Below are 9,247 nucleotides of genomic sequence, written 5' to 3'. Positions count from 1 at the left end.
AGAGAGAGAGAGAGAGAGAGAGAGAGAGAGAGAGAGAGAGAGAGAGACATATGAAGAAAGAAAGACAGAGTGAGTCCAGAAAAGAGAAAAGTAGGTGAACAATTGTGGAGAACATGCATTCAATGACTAATACATGCACAATAGTACTAATTTGAATTACGTGAACAAAGTGCATTCGACCAAACAAATGATAAAATAAACTAAATTGAAACATGAAAAAATAAACAAAATAGCAGCAATAACTTGTTAGCTGAGAAAATGGAATGAACGAATAAATGAATTAAAAAAAAAACACCTTTTTTTCTCTAAATTTTTTGCACACGTGGTGGGGTACACGAATTCCGTTAAACAACTAAAAGTGTAAAGTATATTTCATAATTCCCTTTGTCAAGTGTATCGGAGATCTTCTTTGATTTACTTGATCTTTCCACTACCGGGAGATACGTATTCACATGTTCATTTGTCTGTCTGTCCGTACACATGTTATTAATATTTTGGGGATGCAGTTAGTGTGCTATTCTTTATCTTACCTATGGACGTTTCAATTTCAAGGAGGAGCTGTCGAGTATAGTTGCAACGTTCACAGACGTTCAAAATTTCAATAATCGGCAGGGTTTCTTTTGTTTTCAATTCATTCTAATGTTCGAAATCTGATTAGACATATATTGTAAGGGTAGTACTATATAAATCATTAATGCTGCAAAACGCTATTTCTATATTAAAACCGCAAAAATTTATTATAAATGAGAGAATTAAGATTTGATTGCTATAGCATTCACGATGATTTGTCTCACAGCAGACTTGGACGCGATAGCGTTCAGGTCCGTGAGCGTGATAAGGAAGCAATCTTGAAAATAAACATCGAAAACTTATTAATTTATTTCCATAGATTAGCGATTAGAGATTGATCGAAAATTTAAATATATATATATATATATACATATATTTTACGTATATATATAATCAAGAAGAGATTCCCGGTGCCAAAAACAGTCAGTCTATTCAGTCCTTTCTCCGATACTTGTGTTTAGGGTCTTGATAAAGAAAAGCGAAAATCCTCCCTTAACAGTTTCGCGGCGGATGTCGCTCGGGAATGTTCTTCTTTTACGCCGACGTAACGATTTCCCTGATATTCTTTAACTTAAGTGCTGATTTGTATTTATATAACCGACGAACGAACACAAAACTTTGAAACTTTATTGAAGATGTAAGGCAGGGAAATAAAAGGCTTACGCTAACTAGGCAACTTTTTCCAATAAATTCATTCTCACGTCACAGTGGTGACACATTCCTTGGATTAGTCCACGGAGTCTCGTAAAAACGTAAAAATAGATATTAATGTATAAGTTCGGATTGCTACCAACTCTTTTACGTAGATCTTCTGACATTTCCTTGCTTCCTTCCTTCCTTCCTCCGTTCTTGATGCAGAATTTTCTGATAAAATGTTCAAATGTTAAAATAAATTCAATAAATGGTCCTTAGCACCTAAGATTGTCTCTCTATGAACAATTAGCATACGCTTTCCCTGCATAAATAATAAGCTGTGACACTGTGTGTTACTAAATAATATAAAAATATTGGACGGCCATGATTTGGCTCAAATTTTTGTTAAAGAAGACTTCAAAATAACTGTAAATGTTGTGAAAGCCTTAACACCTCTATCATAGATCGTAGACTTTTGATAAGGTTAGGATATTATTGAAACCTAACCTTAGTTGCGGCTTGCAGCAAGCGAAAATTTGCTCCGGCGAACTCTAGGGTAAAGAATGTCAAAAATTTTAAAAGTGCACAAATAGCACATATTTGATATTAGAAACGATGTGATATCTAGAATAAAATTGAACTTCTCCTTCAACTCGTCATCAACCTAAAATGAATCTTCCCATTGAGAAAGAAATAAAAGAAAAAACTTGAAAAAATAAAGTTAAGAAGATAAGCACACCTAAAAAATATTGAATTCAATAAACTATTCGGGAAATAAGCAGGAAAACATAAAGCAAACAATGAAAACATGAAAAAACTTGGACGTCGTACAACCAAAAACAATAACAACAACACAACTATAAGTACAGGAAAAAAATCAACGTCAGTCCAATAGCAACTAACAAACTGAATGTGTTTCAAGTTCAAGGTTAAGATATTAGTTTGTAGAGGTGCCGATACTCACACACACACGCACACACACAGCTGCTCGCTTTATAATATATATATGTGTGAATGCATATATATATATATATATATGAGATAGTCATTAAACGTAATGTTAGGTAAAAAGAGCTTAAAATAATAGCAACAACTATCCATAAAAATTAGCAGAACAATTGAAAGAGAAGCGAGGAACGAGATAGAAACAAAAAGAGAATTTTGCATAGACGAATATTCATTAACTGGATGAGTTAGTTTATATGCATAGAGAGTTTCTCTCAATACACGAACACAACCAAATGTTTACAAAATAATTGCACTCTCTTGTCTGCCTCTCTCATATTTAGGGAATATTTGAGTAAATCTGAGAAAAAAAAAACATGGCAAAAGGAAAAAAAGAAACGTCAATTATTCGTTAGATATATATATATATATGTACATGTATTTATATCTTAATCTATCTATAGAGAGATAGAAACATACTTTTCGAAGCATTTCTTCATATTTCATGGTTATGTGCAGAAGTACTTGTGTACTTAGTAAATGAAGTTTAAATAAATTTCGATACAAACTAAAAAATGAAAAAAAGGAAAAGACTAAACTAATTCGTAATATGTGCTCACGTTTTATATATAAACAAAAAAGAAAAATAAAAGAAAAGCAAATAAAAGTCGTGGTGAGTGTGTAAAAACGTAAAATATATTGATATTTGTATAAGTGAATTAATTTGTAACACTTTCGATTTGCAAAACATTATGATTTTAAGCTCTCATGTGAAGCGAGATATACATACCTATAAGAAATAACTGAAAATATGGAATAACTGAAAATGTTCATATCTTTAGCAGATTTGAAAAATCGCATATGGATATAAATGAATTCTCCCTCCCTCTGTTGTCAGTTTTATGATTTCATTATGGAATAATTTTTTTTCAAAAATGTGTGAAATTAAATATCAATTGCTAGATTGAATTGGAGTACGTAAACAACTTAAATCAAATCAATTTTCCCCCTTCCTCTTCTTGTTGTTGTTTCTTAGAATTCTTAGTCAAGATTTTCATAAATTGAAGACGACAATGTGATCATATTCTAAGGGCTCTCTCTCGTTTTCAGTCGTTCCCCCTCTCTTTCTGTCTTTGTCCATTTGGAAAAAGTTCCATTAACTCGTTCCTTGTTCCCTCTACTTTTTAATACAAAGAAAAATGAAAATTTCTTTTTCAGCAACCCGCATAATTAGAGAAGGCGGAGGGTTCTGCTTTAAATTTTACTCAATTATTATATTCACCCTGCGGTACAAGTTTTATAACTAAGCGAAAAGAATCGATTTCTAACTCTTGAAAGTTTCCAATCAATTTTTTACGCTTTAAAACCTTGTAACAAGAGCGAAGAAGAACAATTTTACATTATAAAAGTTTTCATTATTGATATGATTTACATCGACCGTTGCTATTTACACGATTCCAACATAACTGGATTGGTTTGAGGTTAGAGGTACGAGGCTTTCACTTTCACAACAGAACAACAGAAAACGTGTTTGTTATTTCGAGGAATTACGAGGCCACGGCTTGGTATAGCTTGCCTTGTATGTAACAGACTTGGTCTATTTCCATTGCCATTGCAGGTGTTCCTCCATTGAAAATGAGAGCAAAAAATCAGTGGCCTTTAAAAAATACCTCAAAGGCCGTGGAAATGAAATAGGAAATCTTCAAAAAGAAAACGCTTTAAAAGGAATAAATGAATTTTTTCATATTTTCGTCGAACCATTTTATCTCATTGCTAGGTTACGAAGTATCGAAATAGCTTTTTTTCAGATCAGTTCTGTTTAGTAAAAAAGAAAGACACCCTATTAGAGCGAATCGAGATAGATTCCAGACTTTTGGAAAATCAAGAAAATGAAAATAAACGTGACGAAGAAAAGCAAGAAACAAATGATAATCGTCAGACAGGTCATAGCAGTGCACCCAAAAATGTTCTCCTGGAAATACGCTAAAGATGAGTAAACATTGAAAGCATTTTAGTGGACCAAGGCTCACCATTACATATCCCACACCGCTTCGGTTAATAGAATGGTTCGCATAAGAATATTTCAAAATAACACTTTACCCGTGCCCCATGGCACGGGCGGCCGATCCGACACATTTTCAATATCGTTCTTCTTCGTTCACAAGACAGCTTTCATCGAAATATTTTACACACACAAGAAAACAAGACGGTCAGAGGGACATCCTTCTGGTTTATTGCATGTATTAGGAGCAGCCACGAGCCGTCAATTTTCAAAACATAGCGTTATATGGAAAGCGGTGATCCGGAAGAGTGATGCAATATAAGCCATTATGCCACAGGTGGTGTGGAGTAAAAAACAAAAAGGAAAGTTCCCTGTGCTAACAAGAGAGGATGACTAGAATTCATTTCCTAATTAGCTTAGTTCATCAAATTATTTACCCACATGTTTGCCATTTAATATTTTTCGATTAGTAATTGTATCCGAGCATATCTAATAGATATAAACGTGTCAATTAGATTTCAATCATCAATTTTAATATGCATGGCAGGCACTTTGAATTTAAATTACATTTTACGCACAATACATATGAACGTATATCTAAATATAAATGAATAAATGAATAAGCGGTGCATAACTATACATGTTTACCTCTGCGTCGATCTTCTCTACTTCGTTTGGCATTTAAAGATTGTAAATTTAACATTTTATCAATATTTCTTCCATAGCCTTAATATAATCAGTCAACCAACATCTGTATACTCCGCTAAATTCTACAAAAGCTTCCCAATAAAACACAACATATTACATCTGCCTTGTTATTCAAATTAAGTCACCACCAATGGCTGAAATTCAATGGAATCTCGAGTGTTTCGTATATTCAGAAATTGTTACTATCTTAAAAGCTCACTCTGATATATCAGACTTCTCATGTCAAAATATTCAATTCACTGCCTACTCCAACTCTACTTTTATTGCCGCAAATGTTTAACTGTTTAACTTTTAGTCCTTTTTAATACATAAACACATACATTTGTTATAACCATTATAATAGATAAACACGTACATATTATAAGATTTCGCCCTTTTCATTTATTTCAATTTACTTACATCTTTGATGCAAAAAATGTTTCAGATGAAATTTAGATTTCTTTTCAGATAGCAATTAGTTTTGAAGATGTATTATTTAGAACCCATTGAACCGAACCGAACCGAACCGAACCAAGCCAAAACTAAAAGAAAATTCGTCACTTGATTTTTGTAAAAAAATTGGGGCAAAGTAGCGATAGATGATATAGGTGTTTGCGGTTACGAATATTGTAATATCAAGTTGAGGTTATAAAATTAATATTTTCCTTTTGCTAGCTTTTACATAACTTTGCTTATATACTATGTTTGCTAATTTTTTTTGGATTATATTACACGCGTTTAGTGCGTCTACTGTAAAATAAAAGAAGAAATAAGTAAGTGAGCGAACTTCGAATTCTGGCAAATTAAAGGAGAAGTAAATGAGTGAATTTCAAATAATAATAGAAATAAAAACAAGAGTCAAATTTTTAAAATAATTTTTGAACACACCTGCAAAATTTAAAACAGCAGAGAAAATTATTAAAAATTTAATTGCTTTTTCTTGTAATAAACCAAAAACTAAAATACGTTTCGAAAATAGTATGAAAATTGGGAAAATTGGGTCTTTCGCCCGTGTTCACCCAAAAAACAAATGTTGAATAAAAGGGCTTTCATTCTAATAAATTATGTATGCAACACAAATGAATTAAATGCGTCACGTTTGCTTTAATAATATTTTATAATATTTCCTCTCCTATTAATTTCAACATAAATAAATAAAAGCGTTGGCATTCTAAACATTCTCGTTTTTCAGTCATTGACTTATTGTAAAATATTTTTAGCATTTTTTTTTAGAAAAAGTCACGTATAGAGACGAGCAGATAAGTTGCATATGTATATATATATATATTAGTTTGGGGAAAAAGAAATCCATTATTTTTATATGAACTTCAGGACTTTATTTAACATGCTTCGGATTGTCTGATTTGGGTCAAATATGCACCGTTTTGTTGTACGATTTGTTGCCATTTTAAAGGTAACTTCAAAATGCCTCTCTCATAGAAGTCCTGGTCTCTATTTGCAAAAAACTCTAGTAGTCGATTTTCACAATCCTCCCTAGATTCCAATTTTTTATCATTAAAGAAATTTTGCAATGCAAGAAAAAGATGATAATCGCTTCGTGCCAAGTCCGGACTGTATGGCGGATGCATTAAAACTTCCCAACCAAGCTCCCGAAGTTTCTGGCGAGTCACTGTAGATATGTGTGGCCTAGCGTTGTCCTGGTGGAACACGACACCTCTCCTGTTGGCCAATTCTGGCCGTTTCTGGTCAATCGCTATCTTCAAACCGTCCAGTTGTTGACAGTAGAGATCAGAATTTAGCGTTTGGCCATATGGAAGCAACTCATAATAAATAATCCCCTTCCAGTCCCACCAAATGCATAGCAAAACCTTCCTGGCCGTTAGTCCTGGTTTGACCACCGTTTGAGGTGCTTCACCGTTCTTTGACCACGATCGTTTTCGCACAGGGTTATCGTATGTGATCCATTTCTCATCTCCAGTCACCGTCCGTTTAAGAAATGGGTCTATCTCATTCCGTTTGGCCAAGGCTTCGCAGATGGAAATTCGATCCATCATGTTTTTTTCTGTTAATTGGTGTGGCACCCAAACATCGAGCTTCTTTTTGAATCCAGCTTTGTGTAAATGGTTTAAAACTGTTTTATGGTCGTTTTTTAACTCCTGGGCAATGTTACGACTGCTAACATGCCGGTCAACTTCGATCATTTATCCGATTTTATCGACATTTTCGGCGACCGGCCTACCTGTGCGAGGTGCATCTTTAACATCAAAAATTCCTGAACGGAATCTACGAAACCAAAATTGCACATAATTGGCTGTTACAGTATCGGAACCATAAACACCATTCACAATTTTAGCCGCCTGGCTTGCATTTTCGCCTTTGTCAAAGAAAAACTGTAAAATGTGCCGAATTTTCTCTTTGTTCACTTCCATTTTTAACAGCGCTGTAACTCACAACTGAATGATCCAAACAAAAAACAACAAAAGAATTTTTTTTACTGCGAAATGTCACCTTTCCAACGAGCATAAATCTGAAATTGTTTGATCGATACTTTACGAGAAATCTATCAGTGCAGCCATCTACCGAAAAAATAATGGATTTCTTTTTCCCCAAACTAATATATATACATGTATATGTATTTTTTTTTTATAAGAAATTTTTTAAAACAAATTAAATTACAGAAGCGCATACATAAAACGAAAAGTAATTAAGAAAACTGTAATCGTTGATAATGGGCCCATCTTCCATTTGCTTGGTCGAGCTAAATGCATCCACATCCTATCATTCTGTCATTGAAATCGTTTTGCCGTATCTTTTTCGCTTTAAAGGTTTAAATGCCTTTGCTCAATATATACTATGAGAAAGAATTTTGAATGAATACTCGGAGTAATCGGAAATTTTTCATTGTGTATTTTTGTAGAACCATTGCGGATTAATTGCAGGCTTTTATCGCAATTCTTGTCTGCCTGTAAGCATGAAAATTTTAACATATGGATGTACGGACCTTATTGCATTAACTGCTTGTCCTTGCAGACAAGGTCAACGATTGATACAAGTATTGGTTGCGTATGTACGACCACCCTTTTGGCAACCTACATGAAAAATACATACTTATTACTCTTCTTCTTCTTCTTCCTTTCTCTTTTTGAATCGTCTTCCCAAAAAACCAATAAAATATTTGCTCGTTTCAAAAAGCTTTTGTGACAGTTATTTCCGGACGCAATTTATAAAATGCTCTTAAGTTTCTTATATAAAAATATTGAAAAATTTCTTATTTTATGCCTTTCATATCTAAATTTACATTAAAGTAAAAAATTTGGCTTATATAAATTTTCTTAAATTCTATCTATCGTTGCAGTGAAGACAGCTTGTCAGCATAGAAAAACTTAATTAATATATCTCAGATGCAAACAAGAAAAAAGAAAAAGCAAAATGAAGAAATAATTTCTTGCATATGTGTATGTAAAAGCGAAAGACCACACATGCAAAACAATGCCTACATATACGTACAATCGACTATGTACACCAGATCGTACGCAAATGAAAAAAGAAAGGCCAAGAGGGAGAGGGAGAAAGAGAGAGAGAGAGAGAGAGAGAGAGAGACAGAGAGAGAGAGAGAAAGAGAGACTCAAAATTTCGTAATGACGACAGCGAACATTTAAAGCATTAAAGAAAAGAAAAATATGCACATATTACCTATATATACATATATACATACATATATAAATGTGAGAGTATGTGCCTGTGTGTGTGCTTGGTGGGGCTAAATTGGCGAGATATGGGTTAAAAATGTTCACAGAAAGGCTGAAAAGAGAATATTATGGGAGCTAGCAAATATAGCTATTACGCCTCAGCTCCAACCTAACCCAAGCCAAAAACAAAAGCAAAAGCAAAAAGAAAATCACAACCACGTCTTCATTGCATTCAGTTAGGAAATGCATAAGAGACATGCGCGATATTGCACTTGAACCTGAAAATTGTTGTAAATGCACAAACAATCTTTGCTTCTCGTAAACTTGAAATTAATGCAATAATGCGTCGCATACACGCACACATAACATGGTTACAGCTTTCTCTACTCAGAAGAGCAACATGCTGAGTGGAGAGAGAACATCAAGAAAATAAGGCATGAAGCATGAATAATTTTGCCCTGCACAATTTACGCGGAATTGAATAAAAAAAACAAAACAATGCAAGTAAGAGAGGCGAGAAAAATAAAGCTTTAGTTTCTCCGTAAAAGCTATATAACGGTGAGTACCGCAAGGATATTTATTTTCACATAACATATCTAAAAGTCAAAATAAGTAAAAGTTTGGTAGGAAAACTTATATTTCTTTTCTTCTCTTTTTAAATAAAAAATTTAAATCATTTTTAAAATGACAAAAATTTAAAATAGATAAAAGATAAAAACAAAAGAAAATTTATGAAAAAAAAAACGCTTCGCTAAACCCT

The 9,247-nt window shown here is 33.3% G+C and overlaps 1 long non-coding RNA gene across 1 annotated transcript in view; it reads left to right on the top strand.

Annotated features, from left to right (window-relative positions):
* The window catches only part of LOC119642579, a 17,935-nt gene extending 8,952 nt beyond the window's left edge, over positions 1-8,983 (top strand). Inside the window, exon 2 of the long non-coding RNA XR_005248086.1 lies at positions 8,154-8,983. This is a non-coding gene — a long non-coding RNA (uncharacterized LOC119642579). The remainder of the gene's footprint in view (positions 1-8,153) is intronic.
* Positions 8,984-9,247: the final 264 nt, after the last annotated feature.

The sequence above is a fragment of the Glossina fuscipes genome, unplaced genomic scaffold (genome assembly GCF_014805625.2).
Source record: "Glossina fuscipes isolate IAEA_lab_2018 unplaced genomic scaffold, Yale_Gfus_2 226, whole genome shotgun sequence".
NCBI lineage: Eukaryota > Metazoa > Arthropoda > Insecta > Diptera > Glossinidae > Glossina > Glossina fuscipes.
Note: the sequence above shows the minus strand (reverse complement) of the source record. Positions and strands in the feature narration are given on the sequence as shown.